The following is a 24,057-nucleotide window of genomic DNA, read 5'->3' on the forward strand; positions in this document are numbered from 1 at the left end:
TAGGCCCTTCATTGAAGATTCCCAACTGCCCAGCTAGTATTAGGCAGCTGCCACAGTTAGATTTGCGCCAAGTGTACCCCCCATGACCGTTGCTGCATTGGCAGCGCGCCCTGCCTTTTTGGACAGAGGGCATTTGAGCCCCCTATAGATGGGCAGTTGGTCCAGGGGCCTATTAGGTTTGTAGGGCGCAAGGCCCTAGTGTACATTTTATAGGCGCTAGGAAATGTAATGTTTGTAGTGTGATTTAGGCACCTTGATTTATGCTTATGGATGTGTTTTTATGCTTACTAGGTTTTACCTACTGTCTTATGTTTTCGACTGTGGTCTAGGTTTGATTTATTCCCTACTGCAGGTCATGTTACTAAGTTAAAGTTTATTTCCTAATGCAAGTAATGTTTAGGAGTTGTGGTCTACTAGATTTAGGCTTATGAGGTTGGTGCAGAATAGAGTTCTCGCCTTATGTGCTACTGTGCCTGTTCTTTGATGTAATCATGTACGCGAGGAGCTTGCATGCTCGATGGGGCTGCAGAACGGGAGGGCTCCCTGATTATTGCAGAATGACTCTGGAGACGCCGCACCAGAAATGCCACTCACCCCCTCTGAAGACATGCGGACACTGGCCCTGTCCTCCTGGCGCTTCAGGGCATAGATTACACCCCCTATGATTTGGGAATTTTGGGGACCGATTGAACTTAACACCAAGGTCTCAACCCCCCTGCCTGACCTCAAGTTGGCAGCCTCAGTCGGTCTCTCCAAGATGCTGTAATGCTCCCGGACAATAGGACTGGTCAGCGTCCTGAGCTTAACCACATCCCTCTCCTGACCTTGATCCTGCTCTCCCTCCTGGACATGTACTCTGAACCTTCCCTCGACCGTAGAGACCCTGCTATTTGTCCGATGTCCGGTGGAGCTACCTGTTAGCTGAAGAGATGATGGGTTGTGGATTCCCCCTCGGCCGTCACCTACCCAGCCTGATTTTGGGCAGACTTTCCTTCGTCTCTGTGTCGTTTCCCCTTCCTACCCTTTCATCCCACCCCCTTCCCCGCCAAACTTTCCCTTCGTCTCTCCGCTGTATCTATACACCACCCCTTTTGCCCTCACCCCCTTTCCATTCCTCACCCCATTTTCCTTTTCTTCTATGCTCCTAAAAAAAAAATTCTGGTATCTTTTGTAACTATTTTCCCCTCGTCTCTATGTCCTGTCTCCCTCCTACCCCTTTACCCTATCCCCTTACCCTTCCTGCTCCATTCGCCTTGTTCCCTATGTTCTTTAAATGCTTTTGTTGATACTTATGTAACTTTTAACAGATGTAATTTGCAACATTATTGTCCCTCATGTAAAGCACTCTGATTCCATCTATATAATAACTCATTAATTAAATTTGTTCCCATTTAGTACTCTTTCTCCCTTTGTCTACCTCCCTAGTTCCTAGCTCCTATCCTCCCTCCTGAATCTCTCCCCTTACCTGCTAGTCTGCCTAGCCCCCTGTCCTTTGTGCCCTTTGACTAAGCACTCCTTCGCCCCTTGTTGGGGAAAGATCCAATATTTATACTCTGGAGTCTCAGCGTACCCGCTGAGAGAGTCCACTGCGCCAAGGGAGCCACTCACAGCTGAGGTATGACGTGGAAGCCCTTGCCAAAGCACTCCCTCTCCCCTTTTTGGGGAAGGATCCAGTATGTAGGCCTGGAGTCTCAGAGACCCCTCTGAAAGACTCCACTGCCTAAAGGGAGCCTCCTGCAACAGAGATAGGGAAGTGATACCACTTCCCCTGCGATCACCGTTTACTGGACTTTGGACGTTGCTTTGACTCGTCTAAGGGTTTGTGTCCCCGTCGCCCTTCCCCTCCTCTTGCCTTGTGGTGTCCTTCACCGCCCCTCCTCTTTCCCGCCTTCATTACCTATCTACTTCCCCAGCTCCTTCCCCCCTCCCCTGAATATTTCCCCTTGCTTGCTTTTCCCCTTTCGTATGTGTGCTTATTGTTTATTTTGACCTTACAAGTAACTATGTTGTCATGCTCTAATAACTGTGCAACCTTTGTAACGATGTAACCTGTAACTACGATCTGATGCTCATGTAAAGCGCTCTGATACCTCCGGGTCTAGACAGCGCTATATAAAACCTTTAAAATAAAATAAAATAAAGATATTCCGATATTTCTCATGGATGTGGGACTATATTGCCCTATGTGTTCCTTATTGCCATTATTGAAGTCTGTGCTGCCTGCTTTCGTATTTGCAATGAAAGTACGCGCCCAACTTTTTCCTTCATCCTGATAATTGCGTTGTTTGAGATCAAACCACATTGTTTTGTCGGTGAGGAGTTGATTAAGGTTATGTTTGGCCTGTAGAAAAGTGCTGAGGTCTTCTATTATAATTTGCATTATTGGTTTGTTTAATTGGTATAGTTAAGCTCTTCCACCTGCTTTTCTAGGTCTGCATGGTGTTTTTTCTTTTTCAAGGGTATATGCCTCATTATTTTGCTGCTGATCAGACTTAGCCTGCTGCCCAGACTATTCCCATGGAAGGGATTTGGTTTTCATTTTAACAAGGTTGCTATATTGGTTTGCATAGTGCAATAATCACCCAAAAGGGTATCCAGACTCTTGGGTAGATGTGTGGTCCGGGTCTGGTGGCACAGTGGACAAATGCAACCAGTACAGGGGCCTGTGTTCGACCACATGGTCACAGGTTCTAATCCCGGCGGGTCCTCTCAGCCTTTCATCCATGTGAGGTCGATAAAATGAGTACTATTGAGCTGGGTGCCAATATACATCTGTTATTCAGCGCCTTGAGACCTTCCAGTGATATGTGCGCTTTACAAATGTACATGTGTTTGTGTGGTCCCAAGCTACTTATATGAAGAGCCAGGTCTTCAGCTTCTTGCGGAACCCCGTAAGTAAGAAGGAGCCTCCTGATGTGTTGAGGGAGGTTGTTCCACCTCTTTTATGCGATGTATTAGAATCTGCAACCTCCAGTTTTGGTTTTGCAGATGCCGGACATGTGTGAGAATGAGGCAGAGCAAAGGTGTCTTGTGGGTTGGGGAACGTGTTTGCGGCTCTTCAGGTATTCTGGTCCTGCGTTGTGTAGGGCTTTGTATGTGTGGATGTGAGTAGTTTGAATTGTCTGCGCTTGTGAAGGGAGATCCAGTGATGCTTCCTGAGGTGTGGTGCAATGCGGCGTAGGAGGTTGAGTATGTGACTTACGGCTGCTTTCTGGAAGGTCTGTAGTCTTTGTCTGAGTTATTTGGAGATGCCAGCGTATAGTGTTACCGTATTCCAGCCTGCTGATGAGTGCTCGTGTGGCGGTCTGCCTGGTGTTCCAAGCAACCTAGTGATGTTCGAGCAGCCCACTACTTCCGGTGCAGCCAGGGAGGGGGCGTGCAGGGGTTGGATAGTTTAAATATAGGATGGGTTAATATAAGGCAGAGGTAGTAGGAGTATGGAGAAGTTTGGGTGTTAAAGGGGTAATTATGTTTGTATGCGTTTACTGATCTAGCACGTTCTTAATTCAGCACACTTGTGAGCAGATTTACTAAGATTCACACTATGCAACTATGTGCAATAGTCTCTCTTGCACAACCAAAATTAGCATTGCATTGTATTTACTGCACATTGTGCCACAATGATGGCAACAGCCACACACATGCAAATAACTCAGTTATTTGTGACAATAAATATGATTTTTCAGTTATGCAAGACCGAGAAACAATACTTTGTATGAGTTTTGTGTTTTGAGTAAACCCTCGAAAAAATTCTTTCATGCAGGCAGCCTTCTAAGGGTAAATTGGGCACTGTTTGTAATTTTAGCAAATATCACACCTAATATGCTTTGAAATATTTTGGAATTTCCCATTGTCTGTTGTTTGTACTGGGCTACACTAGTTTTTATGGCTTTAGTTTAGTTGATTAGATTAGATTACTCAACATTATGTTGTTACATATATATATTATAATGTATCGGAATAATAAAAAGTAAGATGAGAGAGAGTGAATTTCAGTATCAGTAAATAAGACCAGTTCTAGAAATCCTTGGTATAGTGAAAGGTAAGGGGCATGAGGTATTAATGCTGACATTGTGACATCGAATATTTGCTCAGGTAAAATTGGTCATGCTGAGTTTGCAGGGTAAGTTGATACTGGGAGACTGAGTATAGGAGTAGTAGGTAGGAAGTGGGGACAGTTTGAAAGTTGCAAGTATTCAGAGGACAGAAGGGATGTGACAAAATATAAGGTAGCTTCGGTGCTGGGGAGGAAGTTGAAAAGGAAAAGTTTACAGCTGGAGATAGTTTCAGCATTGAAGGGGTAGTTTTAAGGTGGAGTTCCCATGAAGGTAGGGGTAGTTTGTTTGAAGGGGTGACTTTGTTCTAGAAGGTAGTAAGACTGTAGACAGAGTTCTATGACAATAGGAAGTAGTTTGAGTGGAAGGGTAGTCTAAAAGTATGGGGTAGCGAGAAGATGGGGTCGTTTTAGTGTTGGAGAGGTTGTTTTGGTGCAGTTTGGGTGAAGGAGTTTAGGTTGAAAGGGGAGCAATCCTTTGAGCATAGAAGTGCTAGACTGAAGGTAGAAAGGGACAGTGTGAGGGAAGATTGAGATATCTGATGGTTGGGATAGTGTAAGGGGCAGTATCGGGTAAAAGTGCATTAGCCCTGGCTGTGTATTAGTGCCATTTAAAATTTGTTTAGCTACACTGCCAAGCATCTGCACTGCTGTACAGCATGGCTACAAAGCATTGCCAAAGGGTGTACAACCGTTACAACGCATCTTTTACCACGAAATACTGTTACAACGAAACTATTACAACGCAAGTGTATTTACAACGCATGTATTTACAACACATTACACTACAACGCAGATACTATTACAACGATGTAATAGTATCTGCGTTGTAGTGTAATGCGTTGTAAAGGCATTCGTTGTAAAGGGTCCTGCGTTGTAAAAATTGCGTGGTAATTATTACAGTGTTAGCTCAGCAAAGTAAGTATGTGCTGAAGTGGACATTTACAGCTGAAGAGTGAATGCGGCAAGCAACACCTCTGTGTTCTTAGTAACACACACAAAAAGAGCACAGGCGATATGAAGTTGCAGAGACCTTGGCATTACTCATGTGCTAACGAGAGATTTTGTGAGGACATGCACATACCGTGATATCAGGACTCACATTCAATTACTTTGTTTTCTAAACTTTCAGGAATATTGAAACGAGGCACCATGGGTGCAATTCATTTTAATAATACATTGGGAAACTGTTATTAGCATACATTGCCACGGTTTCTTTCTGCAGATTTTGTGGACTGTCCCCTCCTAGTATACCCTTCGGCCCCCCCCCCCCCAAAAAAAATATGAAAATATTTCTATAGATTTTCACATATTTTTTGTGGGAATGGGGCTGTCTCTAGTGACAGGTGCAGGGTCAAGGCAGTCTCTACGATGGGTCACGGGTCAGATCCCCCTTCTGCCCTGGGTAGGTAAAAGCTGCATTTTTCACATTCTACTGCATACTCTGGCCTGACACTCCAGCTTATTGAAATGCTTTCAAAGCACTGACAGTCTTTAAAAACTCACACTACTATACTGTAGTGACCGTAGGCGACACTGAGTTGGTGTTGATTGCTCTCTGTTTGGCGGGAGGGAGGAGTAGGATGGTTACACTGCTCTCACTTGTGATGAGGGGGCCAGGGTATGTAGTTCTTCTGCGGCTGGGGCAGTGGATGGCTCCACTGCTTTCTCCTGGTAGGGGCACGTGGGATGGCTTCTACTGAACTCTCATGGGGGGCTTGGGTGGAGTGAGAAGGCTTCCACTGCAGGGCTAGTACTGCCCCAACTGCAGAACTCAAGTTAGTCTAGTGATCAGGCACATTGCACTCACCTGCAGTATCCTGAAGGTGCTGCCAGGGGAATCGTGGTCAAACCCAGTATGGTGGACTAGTCTGCAGACATTGCTGAGGTCAAGGATGTGCAGATAGAGGACCGGGGACAAGGGTCCTGCACAAGCTGTGATGTTATGAGTGAGATGCCACAAACAGGGTAGGTAGAACTGATGTAAATTTTGGATTTCATTCTGAATATCCTTAACTCCTTCGACGCTCATGACGAGCTCAGCTCGTCATGGAGTCACCTCTCATACACTCATGACGAGCTGAGCTCGTCATGAAACATGGAGTAAATGAAAAGTCAGCACAGGGGGGGAATTGCCTTAGCAGCCGCTCGCTGCTGAGGTTTGAAGCGAGAGAACTCTGTCCTTGCCTACAGGAGTAGCGCATTTCTGTTTCCAGCCCTTGTTATTGCCACCGTGAGGAGCACAAGACCTGCGAGGCCGCAGAGGAGGTGAGAGGCGCGGTTCCGGGACTGCGAGGAGCAGCAATCAATATCACCAGCTGTCTCCTCTTCCCGTGTGAGCCGCGCCCCCTCCCAGTGCCACGCCCACATTCAAGTGCTTTTAACCTCTCGCGGCTCCCGCTTCGCGGGTGCCGCTCGCTGCTGAGGTTTGAAGCGAGAGAACTCTGTCCTTGCCTACAGGAGTAGCGCATTTCTGTTTCCAGCCCTTGTTATTGCCACCGTGAGGAGCACAAGACCTGCGAGGCCGCAGAGGAGGTGAGAGACGCGGTTCCGGGACTGCGAGGAGCAGCAATCAATATCACCAGCTGTCTCCTCTTCCCGTGTGAGCCGCGCCCCCTCCCAGTGCCACGCCCACATTCAAGTGCTTTTAACCTCTCGCGGCTCCCGCTTCGCGGGTGCCGCTCGCTGCTGAGGTTTGAAGCGAGAGAACTCTGTCCTTGCCTACAGGAGTAGCGCATTTCTGTTTCCAGCCCTTGTTATTGCCACCGTGAGGAGCACAAGACCTGCGAGGCCGCAGAGGAGGTGAGAGGCGCGGTTCCGGGACTGCGAGGAGCAGCAATCAATATCACCAGCTGTCTCCTCTTCCCGTGTAAGCCGCGCCCCCTCCCAGTGCCACGCCCACTCGCACCCAAAAGAGGACAAAAGCAAGTTCAGTAACGCGCCTCGCGGGACGCGCGCGGGTCGCAGCCCGGGGCGAAGCCCGGGCCAAGGGCGGGCCCGTTTCAGCCCGTTAGTGCCCGGTAGAGACCGGACCGGGCCACCCCCCTTTCATTTCATCATCCACTCCCAGCAGACTATAAACATGCCGCCGAAAACCAGGAGCACTACCAAGATCAAGTCCAAAAACGCCCAGGAGGTAGCACAAATAACCGGCCCCATTGATCTGTTTATCACCCGTACTCATGAGGTAATAAACCAGAGTATCTCCCTACTCGAAAAGAGAGTGTCACTGGACCTTATGAATGCGAAGCGCTCATCCTTAGGTACTATAGCAACTGCCACGTCTCCGATCCACCTTACATCCCAAAACTGCTCCCTACCTGTGACTATGTCGGCCTCTGAAAATATCACAGTACCATCTACAGTAGACCTTTCGGTCACTCAGACAGAGTCTGACCTTTCACTAACCTCGGACAACCTCGAGGCAACCCCTGATTTAGTGGCCTGCCAAACCCTAACCCAGGCAGGATCCCAGTGCAATTCTATCTTGCTCTCACAAGGAGAAAGGGAAGGAGCCATCTCAAAACAAGGCAGCACAAAACCTATCGACAGTGTAGCAGAAATGGCTCCTATCCCTGCGCATGCCACAGACCACCCAATTCCTGCAGTACAATCCCTACAACAAAACATATCACTTCTTCCGGCAGTCAACACTTCCCATTTAACAACTCTGAATGAGGCGACTGCTAACCTCTGCAGAACATGCAACGTTACTTCACAAGTCCTGACCACGGTAAAAGACTTACTGTATCAGTACTTAAAACCCATTCAACTCAGTATCAGAAACCTGGAAGCCCAGATGACCATTGTTTCGGCAACACTCCTCGATACTAACACACGCATAGAAATAAAGGGACAGCGAAAAGCCCCCCAGTCTTTCAAAAATCATCCCCATCCACAACCACCTAAAGCAATAAAACAACCAAATTTGACCATTCCACCTTCCAAAAATCAAACGCAAAGTGTCACAAATCAAAATTCACTAAACACAGAGCTCCAACCACAGCAGAGTAAACCCACTGTGGCATTAGACCGGCAAACATCTAATACAGGCCTGGCTATTCAAGACACTCCAGGACCGGTGACTAGTAAATCCAGTAAACCTCACTCAACAAAAATGCCAGTACCACCTCCACCAAAATCAGCGGTCCCCCAGCCTTCTCCTAAAAATAACCCCAAAAAAACATCAGCTACTAGACGTCCAGTCCACTTGCCCCCAGAAGCCACTCCTTTTACGTTAGTACTCACCGGTGTACCAGAGCTAACCGATGATACACCTGAAACAGCATGGTCTCTTAAAAACAAGGTCATGCAGTGGTTAATAGGCCTTTAGAACCCCACCACTCGGGAGGGATATCCACAGTCCGCAGGGTAGTATGGGTAGGCAAAACAACAAAAACGACCCGCGGAGACTGCGTAATAGTAACCTGCTGAGATCCCTCCGTAGTGGATCATATTTGTGCCTGGCCCGCGTTGGAAAAAAAAGGGGGGAATTGACGCTCGTCATCTTTCTTTCTTTTACCCTCCTGCGCGACAACATCGCTATACCCCACCCTGGAATTGGCATCAGACCCCCAGGGAACCCTGGCGCCAGACCCCAAGAGAGCCTTGGAATCAGCAGGAGTACACCTACGATCAGGGAGGCAGAAATCCTCCAAGAGACTGGCCAAGGCAATACTGGCAAGATAGGCCCTTACAATCTTACGAAGGCTGGCAGGGCTTCCCAACGCAAAACCGCTTTGATTGCCTGGAGATGGTCGATTGACCACTTAGGGTCGAACCCAGGAATACAAACACTTCCACCCTATCACAAATAAACCCTACTCAGCAGCGAGTTCCCCACGAGCCAGCTCCTTGCAGTCCTAGAAACTTACTCCCAGAAATATCAACTGTTTTCCCTAGCTTCCCCAACGCTGTTATCCTTGATGACTCATTTCCGGTAACGCTAACTGTTCCTACAAACAATTCTAATAAGGTTACCCATAAAACTTCCTCAGCTTTAGACGGAAACAACACCGGTCCGCATCACCAGCATATATTAGCTCCCAAACCCTCCGTTAACTTCCCACAGGTTGAACTCCACCAACCTCAAGATACTTCAACTGCAAATACCTTGTTAAAATCGCCCTTTGTCCCTGCAGACTCCTCAAACCTGAGCATCGCTATTGCATATTGGAACATCGCAGGCTTGCTATCAAAAATAACATTAGGGCCATGGCTAGACACGGCCAGAGGATATCAGATATTGTGCCTGCAAGAAACTTGGTGCACAACCCCACTCCACCTTGCGGGATATAAAACTTTCTTCACTACAGCAGTACAGGGAAATATGGGCAGACCTAAAGGGGGGCTCACAACATATGTAGCCAACACCCTCCCCCTCGAAATGAAACTAATAAAGGAGTCATCAACATTTCAAATTGTTCAAATCACCCAGATGTCACCATCCAAAGACAATAACAACTATACACTCATAAACTATTACACCAATCTAGGCACCTTGGATTGCTGGTCAAACTTAGAGGAGATCGCCACAGCCCTAGTAGCGCTTCAAAACGACAACATTAAAACCACAAATCACACTATCTGGGGTGGCGACTTCAATCTCTCTCTGTGTCCAAACCATAAAAACGGAAACTGCGGCCTCCAAAATGAACTTGGAAACCCCATACCCCACTTCGCCCACTCGCAATGCGGCAACAAACTTAATGAAATTCTATTCTCTTTTGATATGGATTACGCAAACGAACTGGTTAATCCGCAGCAGGATTTCCAGCCCACATTCCATGGGCGAGGCTATTGCACAATTATAGACTATATAATAGCATCAAATTCACTCAAAGGGCAATTAGCGAACTTTGAAATTGGGTCAAACCCAACAAGTGACCACTACCCGCTCAGTGTACAAATTAACATCAAATGGAAAAGAGTCCACCCCATAAAACTGAGCTCCCTCAAACAACAAACACTTTCCATGAACAAACTTAATGGGTATTCAGTAAAATGGGCCAAGATTGACCCTGAAGAGGTAACACAGAGGGTCCTCGAAAAAACAGGTCAGTGGCTATCAAAATGTACGTCTCTGGAGGCATCACCGCAGACGATTGTCAGCAGTTTCCAAATAATTCAGGAAGCAATAAGGAGTGAGCTATTTGTCAACATAAAAAACAAGATTAAGCATCCTACCACGAGATGGTTTGACACCGCCTGTCGGAAGGCCCTTTCATCACTTAAAGATGCCTTGCATAAACCTACCAGGGATGCCCAGGAAATTTCCCATCTGAGGAAGATATATAACTCAGTAAGGCAAGATCGCAAAAAACAAATCAAAAAAGACCTCTGGATGCGCCTACACGACAGTGCTCAAAGAAAAGATAGCACCTCATTTTGGCAAACCATAAGATCGCCCTTCCTGGCCAACAACACAGACATTGAACACCTTGATGTGGCTATTTCAGAGGAAAACTGGGTTTCCCACTTCGCTCTAATCTTTGGAACAGCCCTAGACCCTGCAACAGAAAACACAACATATGAGGTCCAGCCAACGAGCAATAACATCTACCCAATTATGATACATTTCCATCTTAATGAAATTATAAAGGCAATCAGGGCTTCCAAACCTGGTAAGGCTCCAGGCCCTGACGGTGTTCCAATGGACCTGTTCCTCCATGACGTAGACTTCTGGTCGCAGATAATCACCCGGGTCATGTCAGCAGTAACCAAGATTGGCCTTTTCCACTCATGGTCTACCTCGATCCTTTTGCCCATTTTCAAAAAAGGAGACCGCAACAACCCCGCTTGTTACAGACCGATCTCCCTTCTGGACTCAATGGGCAAGATTGCAGGTCGAGTACTCCTGGACCGTTTACAATCCTGGGCCCGGGAGAACAACATCTTAACTGACCTGCAATACGGTTTCCAGAAGGGGCTTGGGACCGTTGAGCAGGCCCTGAATCTTGTCCTATTGGCTGGTAAATATGTACACGCCAAAGGAGGTAACATCTTACTCGTCTATGTCGACCTAAGTGCGGCATTTGTCTGCGTCCAGCACGCGAAACTCTGGCAAATATTAAGTGACCTGGGCGTGGATCCCCCGATAACAACATTCCTACGAGAACTTTATTCAAATGCTGAAGGCCGAGTTTGTTACGGTACCAGTGGCGAATTGTCTCGTCCATTCCAGATAACGAAGGGAGTAAGGCAGGGCTGTGTCCTGGCTCCCTTCCTGTTCAATCTTTATACTAACGGACTTGAACAGGCTATGCTGGACGGGAGCCAGGACCTCCCCCAGATACATCATCGCCCGATACCTACGCTGTTGTATGCTGATGACTCAGTGATTCTAGCACGGACATTAAACCAACTTCAGATCCAAACCAACAAGTACACAGCATTTATGGACTCACTTGGCCTCAAAATAAACATCAAGAAAACCTTCATAATGCACCTCGGCCCTAGGATCAAAACCACAAAACCAATAATGGTTGATAACACCAAACTGGAAAAAACCCCGGTCTATCCATACCTGGGTATCCTAGTGGACGATGCACTGAACTGGAGAAAGGCAATCGAGGCCAGGTACCTCCATTTCCGTCGTGCAACTTCAGCATTAACATCCTTTTCGAGGAAACTGGGGAAACCGGCCCCATCTGAACTCCTGACTATATATTACGCAAAATGCCATAGTGTGGCCACCTATGGTGCAGGAATCTGGGGTCACGGACGTATCGATCAATTACAGGTCACTGAAAACGCCTTTGTAAAGTACATTCTAGCCCTCCCTCAAAGTTCCCCAACACTAGCCTCACATCGGGAGCTTGGTATGGAACATATCATTGACACCATCCGATGCCAGCCCATTTTGTTGTGGCATCGAATATGGTGCAACCCCGAATGTCATCTAACTCGCTCCCTCATTACTGACTGTTTAGCCCTGGCAAATTGGCGGAAAATCCCATGGTTAACCTACGTATCTAACTTCTTTAAAGACTTGGATCGCGAATCCTTCTTTGAAGAACCACCCTCAGTGGAAGACATCTCCAGGAAGCAGTTAAAGTTAATGTGCCTGGACCACCTAAGGGATTTACGAAACCAGACAGAGATTATCAAACCATCAAATGAAAAAATCGGCGCCCAACAAACTGGAAAATGCATACAGCCTTATCTGACGTATTTTTTATCCAACTATGAAAAGTTTTTACTAACAAGACTTCGCTTTAATATTTTCTTTTGTTTAGTTACATTCCCCGAAACGAAAAATTGGTCGCCCAATTTGCTGAACTGTCCCTGTGACGGAACCTCTCAACAATCTACGATCCACGTAGTCCTTTTTTGTAAATACTATAAAATACCAAGGAAAAAGTGGATTATTCCGATTCTCCGAATCAGTGGCCACAGACAAACACACGCAGCATATCTTTATTTGCAATCCTTAAAATCATTGCACGAAGTCAAACTAATAGCGATCTTTCTCAAAGCAGTCCTGAAAACACGTCGCAGCATTTCTAGTTAAATTAGAATTGAACAGTATTTCAAAACTCACTTTTCTAGATAAAAATGTCTTTTATATTGTGTTTCCTAATCATGTGTTTAACATTTTTTTTATCATGTACTTTTTATGATTATTCAAATGATAATCGAATAAAAGTTAATGAAATGAAAAATGCCTTAGCAGCCATGGAGTTAAGGCGGCACTATTTTGGGCACGGGGACTGTCTAGACTTGGACCGTGTCATGTATGTGCATGTAACTTGCATGATCGAGGTAACTATTATCGGCGATACTACGTGTCTCTCGGACCTCTTCCAGGTGCTCGCCGTCCTTTTTCACCAGCACCCCCAATCTGAGGGATAGCCCTGGGCGCCACAAGCTCTATCTACGCCTCTGTGCAGGAGATATGCTTCCTGCCAGGCCCTTCCCCAGCCCGGAATATGCCTGAACAGTCAGGAGCTGCACCATACAACTGTGAGGGGTAGTTTGGCACTAGCAAATGTGCTGCAGTGCAGTGATGAGGCTGGCCCTTAACGGGTGATTCATGTTACCGGCAACATTGTGCTTGCAAGGGGGGTAAGTAGAACCTTCATTTCTTCCTGAACCCATTTTTTTCACTTTGCCATTTTACCCATCTTTCAGTGTATTTACTATTGAATAAAGCTATACTGAAAGAGTGTTATTTCCCCCCTAGAAATGCCTAGCAGAAAAGTTACGAGTCATGGTAATAGACCGTGTAATTTAAAAAAAAGAAAACCTTCAACTTAGTTATTTACATCAATTATGAAATTTTTTGCATGTAATCAAAACGCCTTATAGATTTATATTCCTATGTTCATCGTATTAATTAAGCATTGCAATCCCTACAATTATGCTTGTGAAGCTGCACAGATTATTATTATTTTTATTACTAATATGCCAAATCTGTCAACATGCAACTTTCACTCTTAAGTGAGTGATACATAATGAATTTTCCTTAACAGCATATCATTAATACTACGATAATCCTTATGCTAATTATTACTAACGCGTCTTAAAAACACAAAAATGCCTTCAAACTGATTTTTTACAAAAATTTGTTTTACAAAAACGTGGCTTCAAACTCTATTGTCGCTCATGAAACCCACTGAATATGTCACAGGCCAATGTTAAATCCATGCTCTATTTCACGATTAACCGGAAAAGTATTATTTTAACAGCAATTGTTTATTGTTCGTTATCGCATTAACAATTTAATAGTGTTGATATCGCCATTCTAATGATCATCAGCATTCACTGTTAAAATATATGTTCATGTGTGATGAATTAGAAATATTACTATACATATTATTGTATTTAATATTATATTTATAATTAATATTATTATGATGATGATGCACTGTGCAGTCCTTCTACTTCTTCAGAATCAAAGCTGCACATTTATAGGTACCACTTTCACGTAGCGAGTACCAACAGGCCTTGGGCTGCAGAGCTCTCTTCTCGGGAGTGTTTTTGCCCCGGCGTCTAAATCCCAAATCTTCCCGACACTTTTGTGTTTGGTATGAAGAAGCCCTGCCCTCTTCTCTCCCTTTTCGTCGCGCCATTTTCAATTATAAGCAGATTTGTATCGGGAGTTAAGCAATGCTCGGCTTCTTTGCCTCACTCAGTACCTCCCGCCTTGTCCTTTTTATTTGCCCTTTCATCCTCTTTTCTCCCCTGGGTTACATCCCCTCATGCCACGCTGCACTGGCTGGATAAACCCCGTAACTCCTTCCTTTGTGCCTGCCTAATCCCTTTATTTCCTAAATCTCTTTTTAACCAGAGGGCGGCCTTTCATCTCTATAACCGGCGTCCTATCGCTACTGTTTCCTATCAACAGTTCGCGCAAACCAAGTGTGAAGTTTAAAAAGCCCTCGAGTGCACCCCTGATTCTCTAAGACTCCCTCTAATTGTGTAACACCTGCCAAGTGCCGTTCGAGCGCTTCCGCCTGGCCCCAGCTTGCGTTCCACGCGGTGTTAATCAGGTGGCCTGCGTTCCACGCGGTGTTAATCAGTCATCAGAGCTCCGAGGCAGCCCATCAGTCTTACGAGGACCTCTGCTCCTCAGAATTAGCTGCCCTCCCCCTCCCCCGGCCTCTATTTATGGGCTGTGTAAAGAGCGGCGTTTGTTGACTCTCGTTTCCTCGGGCCAGGTGCAGATGTTGTAGGTGAGTCTTGTGAAGCCAAGACCATCTTTTAAAAACGATAAATTACTGCAGCACCCGATGCAACTCGCTTATGTAGCACCCAGGGGCAAATGGTTGCTACTTCAAGAACTGTGTGCTTTGGAACAGGCTTACAAAGTGCACATGTTTAATGAGCTGATGCAGCTACGTTTTGGCTCTGAAAAAATATAGTGCGCATGGAGTTCTCACTTAAATTTGTGAGGTGAGGTTTGTGTGGTTAAAATGACTTAAATGGTTTTGAAATATTCTGCGCTAACTTTGTCCCCCAGGGGAAGGGTTATACGATCTACGAAGTGGAATCTAGATTTTATATACTACTGGCAGTTTTATCGTGTTCTAAATGTGTTAAAATACTGAAACTTTTCAAAGGTTGCAATTGGCAATGGTCTTAGTTACCAATGTAATCTTCGTCAACCCACTTCATCATTCAGTAACATAGGACACTCTGAATGGAAAAGTGTGCAATAGTGAGAGGAGGGGTTAGTGTACTTTCTGTCATGTTCCAACTTGGGAACAGCACATTTGTTTCAAGATCTGAAAAAGTGACAATTTACCACTACCAGTACAGTCATTGTATCTGCCTGGGAAATCAGCTACAGTCATTGTATCTGCCTGGGAAATCAGCTTTCTTCTGTTGTCCATTTCTGTACCTGATCACACAGCAGAGAAAACAAGCATCAGTAAACCCAATAAGTCGAGCTTTTGCGAAAGTTAGAGCTATTGGTGTTGTAAATGACAATGTTTTTTACTCATGTGTTATGGAGTGAAGTGGACGTATGTGGAGTAGAGTGGAATTACGTGGTTTGGATTGTAATTGTACGTTGTGGAATTGTGTGGCATGGAGTTGTGTGTTGTTGAGTGGATTTGTGTAGTGGAATTATGAGGCATGTTGTGCAGGGGAATTATGTGGATAGTACTTATATGTATTGAGTGCACTGGAATTATATGGAGTGGAATTGTGTGTCATGGGAGTGGAATTAAGTGGAATGTTATTTTGTGTTGTGATGAGAGGTATGTAGTGGAGGTTAATTATGTGGTGCGCTGTTGAATTTTTGGGAACAACGTGGAATTCTCTGGTGTGGATTGGATGTATGTGGTGTGAAGAGTAATTGTGTTTTTGTGTTGAATTACGTGATTTGGTGTCGAATTATGTGGTGTGGAATGCCAAAGACAGATCTGTATGGGAACTACTGAAGAGAGGCAGGAGAAAGGCTATCGCCACTGGTTTGCTGTATTGAGGCATGACATTGGCCCACTATAGCTGAGTTGGGGGATAGAAGCACACACTGCGTATAAGGGATGGATGTCAGGAACCCCCCCACAAGAAATATTACAGATTCGTTGGACAAACACGTACCTTCACATGCAAGCCTCAAGAGAGGTAGAAGAGCAAGGCATCCCAGAAGGAGTGCCATATGGGAACTCCCCAGCAGCTGGTGCATTGGTAAGCATTGTGGGTAGATGGACAACTGTATGGCTCAATGGAGGGAGATACAAGAAGAATATCAGCAAGTACACTTGAGATTAGCTGGAAGGAAGACCTTCCCACATGGTCACATACTGGAGTGGTAGGAGCACTAAGGCAATCCCACCAGGAAACTATAGAGAAGCAGGAAAATGAGCCTCTTATCAAACAACGGAATGGCTGAAGGGCAAAAGCAATAGGAGGCCTCTGGCACCCCCTGGGGCATGCCGTAGAGGGGTAGGAAAGCAGACTCACAGCTGCAAGGCCTGTCGATCTCACAGAAACACAAATCCCTGCGCACTCAAAATTATCAAGCCACAATGTGTATAGTAAATACAAGCAAACAAGAACAGCAATAGGTCCCATGAAGGTTCTGGAGTTAGTATTTTCTCCTTTTAATAGGTCATCAAATTTAAAGAATAAGCACAGCCAGCCGACACGTGTTTCGTTGTAGAATTACACAGTTATTCTACAACTCTTTAGGGTTCAATGGCTGTATCCACGGCATTTGAGGCTACCCAATTCCGGTGATAATTCCAACACGGAATGGGTTACCAGTTTCCAAGTTCAGTGTAAGAAATAGGTGTAACCAAGGCGGGTCACAGGTAATGCCAGTGTTTAATAGAATGGATTAGAAAGGGGAACGCCAGCGTATTCCCCAAACTCCGGCAGGAGGAAAATTTCTTCAAGCTGCCGCAGGTTAATCTCTCTTGGACAATTGATAGCCTGGATGATACCACGAAGGAAGAAAACACAGGTGCGTGTCTCCAACAAGAATCAAATGGCAGTGGGTTGCCATGTCTAATGGTGGATGGGGCCTCCCATGGGTGCTTATCCCGTTACAATGGAAGGGCTGTGGGCCGGCATCTCAGACTTGCCTGATGCAGGCACTGGTTAAAACCACGTTGCTCACTGCAGAAACCAGTCCTGCAGGGACACGTAGCCAGAGGTTCATACAGCTATCAGGCATTGGGACATAGAAGGACTAGGCGTGAAACCGCCTGCCCTGGACAGATAATTGGGTGGCCATATCACAACGATGACCTCTGCTTAATGACCATCAGAGAATACCAGTATTTTAATTCTTTTATAGCGTTACTCAATTTAGGTTATTTACCATTGTTATTATTCCCTGAGATTTATTGGGCACACAAAGATCTCTGCAGCAGGTGCTTTAACCCCATAACATATTTTAAAATGCATACTTTAAAGCCAGTTTTGCGGAACAGATATCCCCGTTTCTCTCCTTGATGCCAATTTCTTTGTAGCAGAGTTAAAAAAAGTATTAGTTGAGGCCTGATTTTACAATGGTGTTGTGCCACGTTTTAGGCACAACCCTGATGCAAAATCTAATTTGTTAAACCTCGAAGTGCACTTAAATGTACTCATAGACCTACTAAACAATATGTGTGAGGTATTATAGCTGATGGCACTTTTGATGTCACTTCTAGGGAGGTCACTTCAGGCCACATGTGATGTAACCGCCATGATGTCACTTACATACTGCACAACGTGGTTAGTCCCCCCACTTCTTTTTCAAAACTTGTGCCCTGCTTACGACTACCAAGCATCCCCAGCCATTAGTAGTTACATATCTAACCTAAACTTTGCACAAATCCATCGTAAGGTAACAGTTTGCAATGTTTGGGATATTGTGTTTTGTTTGGTATTGTAAGGTGGTGAGAATGACAAAATATCAAAGACAGCAATAATGCTAGGAAGACTGTGCTGACTGAGCAGTGGGTAATACCACTTCAAGAGCGGCCATTGTGTGCAATGCCTGCTCTATTATGCTTGCTTCACCTGGTCTATTTACATCTGGATGCACCTACTCAGCCTCTGCAAATCCATGCTGAGTTGCTCTGCTGTCCATGTGGGAAAAACGGAGAGGCGGCGATGCCCATAGCAACTGGTTTCCGACCCTGCTTTGGGGTTGTGAAGGGGAACGAACACAGAGGGGATCTCCTAGAACACCGGTATGGAAAGAGAGTGGCTCTATCGTGGTTATCTTAAAAAGGTGAGTGAGTATGCTAACCAGAAGACCCATTTGCCTGCAAACTGAAGGGTAGATGCCCATTTATAAATAATTATGTATTAGAAAATAAATAGCAATTTTGTTTATAATGCAAATCGTTTGTGTTTCTAAAAAGACATACTTTTTATTATTAAAACAAAATATCTTATTTCGGTAACGTTCTAATTACTTATCTCAAAGCTCTAATATTTCAAAGGCAGTTTTAAAAAATATTGTTCAATGTATTTGTTAGACCTTGCACCATTGGCGTGGGTCTCTCCTGCATTTTTGCCTTTGCCTCCTGTGTTTTTGCTGTGTGTTGGACTCTGTTTTGCTGGTATAGTTGCTTTGGGAACTTTGCCACTGTTGTCCAGTGCCAAAGTGCAAGTTCTTCCTTTGTAAATTGTTGTTTGTATTAATGATTCCATGATTGACACATTTGATTTACTTGTCAGACCCTAGTATAGTGCACTGTGTGTGCCCAGGGCCTGTAAATTCTGCAATTGGGCTGCAGCACTGATTTTGCCACCCACGGAAGCAGCCTGTAAAACGTAACTCTAGCCTGCCATTGCAGAGCCTGTGCGCAGTCTGGACTGCCATGTTGACTTGGCAAGTGCACACACTTGCCAGTCCCTAAACCTTCCCTTTTCTACATATTAGTCACCCCTAAGGTGGGCCCAAGGTACCCTGTGGGCAGGGTGCATTGTATGTGACAGGTAGGACATGCCCTGATGTGTGTGGCATGTTCTGATAGTGAAATACTGCCAATTTCGTTTTTCACTATCGCAAGGCTACCTGTTCCCATAGGACAGAATGGGTAGTTTGTTAATAACATCTTATAAACATAACTGGCTCTGGGAACAAGGTCGAAAAATAAAGTTTAGTATGCCTGCACTCAGAATGTTAAATGCATCTATTAGTGAGGGTGATTTTTACATTCTGTGTTTGAAAATACCACTTTTAGAAAGTAGGTATTTTCTTCCCTGACCATCCAGTGTACCACTGCTAAGCATGTGGAATAGGACATGTTACAACGCATGCCTTTACAACACGGTTTTTACATCGCAACATCCATTACAATGCATGATTTTACAACGCATGCCACCACAATGCATTTTTAGAAACTACATTTGCAACGTATTCCATTACATGCACACCATTACAACGCATACCATTACAATGCATAATACTTTCAGGCCCACAGTAGTGTAAGTGTTGGATAGCGTTGGGGTAAAAATTACTATTCCCACTCCAGAGAGTGCAACAGTAGGGTAAGTGTTGGATAGTGTAGGGGTAAAAATTCCTATTCCCACTACAATGAGTGCAACAGTAGGGTAAGTGTTGGATAGTGTAGTGGTAAAAATTCCTATTCCCACTACAATGAGTGGAACAGTAGGGTAAGTGTTGGATAGTGTAGGGGTAAAAAAAGACTATTTCCCATTACTTACCGTATAATGTGTTGTAATGGCATGCGTTGTAGTGGCCTACATTGTAATGGCATGCGTTGTAGTGGCATGCATTGTAATGGCTGTGTTGTAATGGCAGGGGATGTAAAGGATGTTGCATTTAAGCATGGGCGGAAAATCCGTTTCGCTCGCGGATTTTGCGGATTTTCGGTAAATTCGCAATCCGCGAGATTCGCGAATCTCCCGCAAAATCCGCAAATCCGCGAGCAGCGGATTTTATGGCTTGCTCGCACTGTTCACGTGAGTTCGCGGCTTCCCAATACAACTTCGCGCCCCGCGAATAAGCGCTAAATTGCAGAAATACGATCTTAGCAAAACTGAAACTACTTACCAGGTTCAAAAGTTCAGGCTCATCATTAGTAGCCATTTCCTGTAGTGCTTCCTGAGGGGCCCCTCCAGAGTTCAGTTGCCAGTTGCAACTATTATGTGACCCTGCTCTGAACCTCAGAATAGTTACACATATGCCACAAAGGTCCTGAATTACAGCTAAGGGAGACAAGCAGGAGCCAGGCTGGAAGTTCAAATCCATTAATCAGCCCCTAATTCATTATTGTCAGTTGGGGCAGGGCAGGTGTTGTAACTAATTTTGCAACAATGAAAGCACTTAGCAAGTGCAAAAGATCACTAATCAGGAAGCACTAAGGAAGCAGGTGCCAGCTAAAAAAATATTCTGTGACACATTAATCAGCCCCAAATTAATTCAGGTCACTTGAGGCAGGGAAGGTGTGCTTTGCTTTGCCACAATAATGTACACTGACTGGACAACCAGAGGGTGCTGTGATGAAACAGAGGGTGGCATGGGTGGGCCAGAGGGTGGCATGAGTAGTCAGAGAGTGGCAGTGGTGACAGAGAGTGGCAGTGATGAAGAAGAGTGTCCCAAACAGGCTGGACACGTAGAAACAACAAGTTCGCAAAACTTGCGACCCGACAGGTAAGTTCGCGTTTGCGAAAATTTACAAAACCCTCGCGAACTGGCAGAAACCCGCGCGAACACACAAAAAAAAATCCGCAAATTCGTGAGAATTCGCGGATTTTGCGGATTGCGAGTTCGCAAATCCGCAAAATTCGCGAACGCGAGATTCGCAAAATTCGCCCATGCTTAGTTGCATTGTAATGACTGTGTTGTAAAGGTAGTGCGTTGTAATGACTGCGTTATAATGGTTGTTTCCCAGGTTTGTGTATTACATGTCTGGCTTTTGGATGACAGGGGCTGGAGAGGGGCAGTGGCTCCAGAAGTCTGATGAGTCAGGGCTGGGCTGAATAGATCTGGGCTGCATTTAGAGTAGGGGGAGGAGATTTCCTTTCACCTGAATGGGCCTGGTCTGCCTTCAACAATGCTGTCTCCACCTCCTGCCAGGAAGCTGCACCAGTGAGGACACAACTGGTATTGACTGGGAACAGACACTGTCTGCCTTCAGAAAACAAATGATTGTGGTGTATAAAAAGAGGGGCCCAGACTTCAGACTTTTAGATCACTTCTGGGAATTAAGAGGAACCTTTACCAAGGAGAAGAGCTGGAGAAGCTGAGGAGGAATACTGACCATCTGCTGTTTGCAGTCTGGGTTTGGCCTGCAGTGGCTGCTTGCGACCAAGAAAAGGAGAAAAAGGATAAGCATGGGCGAATTTTGCGAATTCGCGATCCGCGAATTTGCGGATTTGCGAATTCGCGATCCGCGAATTTGCGGATTTGCGAATTCGCGATTTGAGGATTTTTGTTTTTTTGCGTGTTCGCGGGGTTTTTTGCGTGTTCGCGGGGTTCTTTGCGTGTTCGCGGGGCTTTTTGCGTCTTCGCGAGCCGCTTGCATAGCGAAGTTACCCATGCAGTCGTTTATGGGAGAGGGAGAGAGAGATAGATAGATAGATAGATAGATAGATAGATAGATAGATAGATAGATAGAAAGAGAGGGAAAGAGAGAGGGAGAGAGAGAACGAGAGAAAGAAAGAGAGGCCGGATCTCTGAAGGGCCAGATTCCTGAGTTGCCCCTACAGAACATACAGCTTTTTATTTTTAGCAAAATGCATATGAAAATTGTGCTGTAAAGGTCTCTTTTAGTTTAACCCCTCCTGACAACTTAAAATGGGTGTATTTGCCATCCTCTCCCTTCTTCCTGTTTTTTATATCTGTAAGTGCTTCCTGATGAGGTTTAATTCCTTGGACAGGTGCCTCGTTGCCTACTTGTAACTATTCTCTGACCCTGCTTCAAGGGTCAGAGAATAGTTGCAAGTAGGCAACGAGGCGCAAGGAAGCAATTAGCAGCAGGTGTCCAAGTTGAAGTTAATTTGTTTGTAACCCTTTTGTAAAAGGTTACAAAGAAATTAGGTTCAACTTTTGCACCTGCTGCTGTAACCCTTGCTTGGCTGAAAATTCGTCCCCGCTGATTCGCGGATTTTACCGCGATTTCACGAGATTCGCGGATCGCGAAATCGCAGAAAACCCGCAAATTCGCCCGCGAAACAGATTTTACGCCCACCCTTAAAAAAGGACTTTGCTGTTTGCTTTGTCACCTGGATGGAAGAAGATCTCCAAGGGCTTAAAACTGAGCTTGCCTCCTGTTCTGAAGTGTCAGGGACACAAAGACCACCACCAGCACCCTTGAATTTCCTTGCTGGGAATTCTAACCTGCAAAGAGGTGCCTGCTGCTGTTCTGGACCTCTAAAGAATTGTTTTCCGCTGGGAGCTGGAAAATCAGCACAACATCGAAGAAGCAAGACGCAGCCGCACCTGTTTTCTATGCATTGCCGCAGAAACCATCGCAGCGCCTGCCGCGGCTCAAGAAATCGCTGCATGCCGCATCGAGTGCACCGATCTCTGAAGTCCGAGATCATTGCACCGAGTTTGACGCAAGGCCTGCTGTGAGGCTGCACCAGTTCACAAATCGTCACCGGATCATCGCATCGCATTGAGGCGCCTAGTCTGTTGCATCTTTGGGGGACGCAGTAAGAAACCGATGCATAACCTCCCCACGCAGTAACAAACCGACGCATCACCTCCTCTCCAGTAAAGAACCAACGCATCACCTCGCCTGCGCTGCAGTATGGAACCGATGCATCACCTCCCCTGAAGCAATGAACTGACACATCACCTACCCTGAGTGTAAGGAACCAACACATCACCTTCCATGCGGCCAGTTTTGTTTGTTTGTGTGACCAATCCCAGGTACTCTGTGAGAAAAGTGTTACATCTGCAATTTTCCTTGAACTGAACTAGTTCTACAATCTGAAAGTCATATTTTTAATACTGTAGTGTGGATTTTGTTGTTTGGTCTTGTTTTGGTTTAGATAAAGATTACTTATTTTTCTAAACTGGTGTGGTATCCATTTGTAGTGTTTTTCACTGTATTACTGTATGTGTTTACAAATGCTTTACACACTGCCTCTGAGATAAGCCTGTCTGCTCATGCCAAGCTACCAAGTGGGTGAGCAGGGGTTATTTTAGAAGTGTATCCCCCTTACCCTGACTAGAAGCAAGGGTCCCTATTTGGACAAAGGTACCTACCTCTGCCAACTAGAGACCCCAATTTCTAACAGTATTCAATAAAGCTACACCCAGATGGCTGTCTAAGTAAAAGTTCTGTGGCAGCCACCATGCTGAAACACGTGGCCATGAAGCTGAAAAATGAAAAGGCACTGCCTCCTGATGTGGCTGCGATGATGAAAACATGTAAGCAGGTGCTGCGCTCATAAAAGAAACGCACGCAAAGAATTAGAGGTCCGTCGAAGATCTAAGCAACTGAAAACACCAGCGCTTGTGTTAAGAGCTCAAAACAAACCAAAAACGTAGTTCCAAAACAGATGCTACGTTAGTAACTAGCAAATTGATATTGTACTTAGTCCCTGCTGTCGGGGAGGGATAAACACTGGAAGAAGCAAATGCATGCCATGAACAAATGGTGAAAAACAAATGGAGAGCAACAATGGTGCCAGCAAATCGGAAGCCTATGGGTGGGCTGGAAGCCCACAAAGTGTATACAACATGTCTCAAAAGACAGCACAAGCACTGTCTAGACCCAAGCTAAAAAAAATTAAATCCAACCCAACTGTTGAGTCTGTCAGTTTGGGATGAAAGCAGTTGTGCTTTTTTCTCGTGACCAGAAAAGAAACCCGATATGAGCATTTTGCATACAACTGGATAGATGCTTACCTTTTATTTGTTGGTGCTAATGAGAGAAATGTATATCAAATTATACTTGTAATCATTGATTCAAATCACAAAATATTGCTGTGAGTAGCTGAGGATTTCTTTTTGCAGTTCTCATGACCTACCCGTAGAATGTAGGAGTAAGCCATGAGGGTATGTCGTTTTTACAGCATGGGTCTTAACATGCCGCTAACTACCATTTAAGTCATTACAATGGAGGTAATTA

The sequence above is a fragment of the Lissotriton vulgaris genome, chromosome 4_1 (assembly GCF_964263255.1).
Source record: "Lissotriton vulgaris chromosome 4_1, aLisVul1.2, whole genome shotgun sequence".
NCBI lineage: Eukaryota > Metazoa > Chordata > Amphibia > Caudata > Salamandridae > Lissotriton > Lissotriton vulgaris.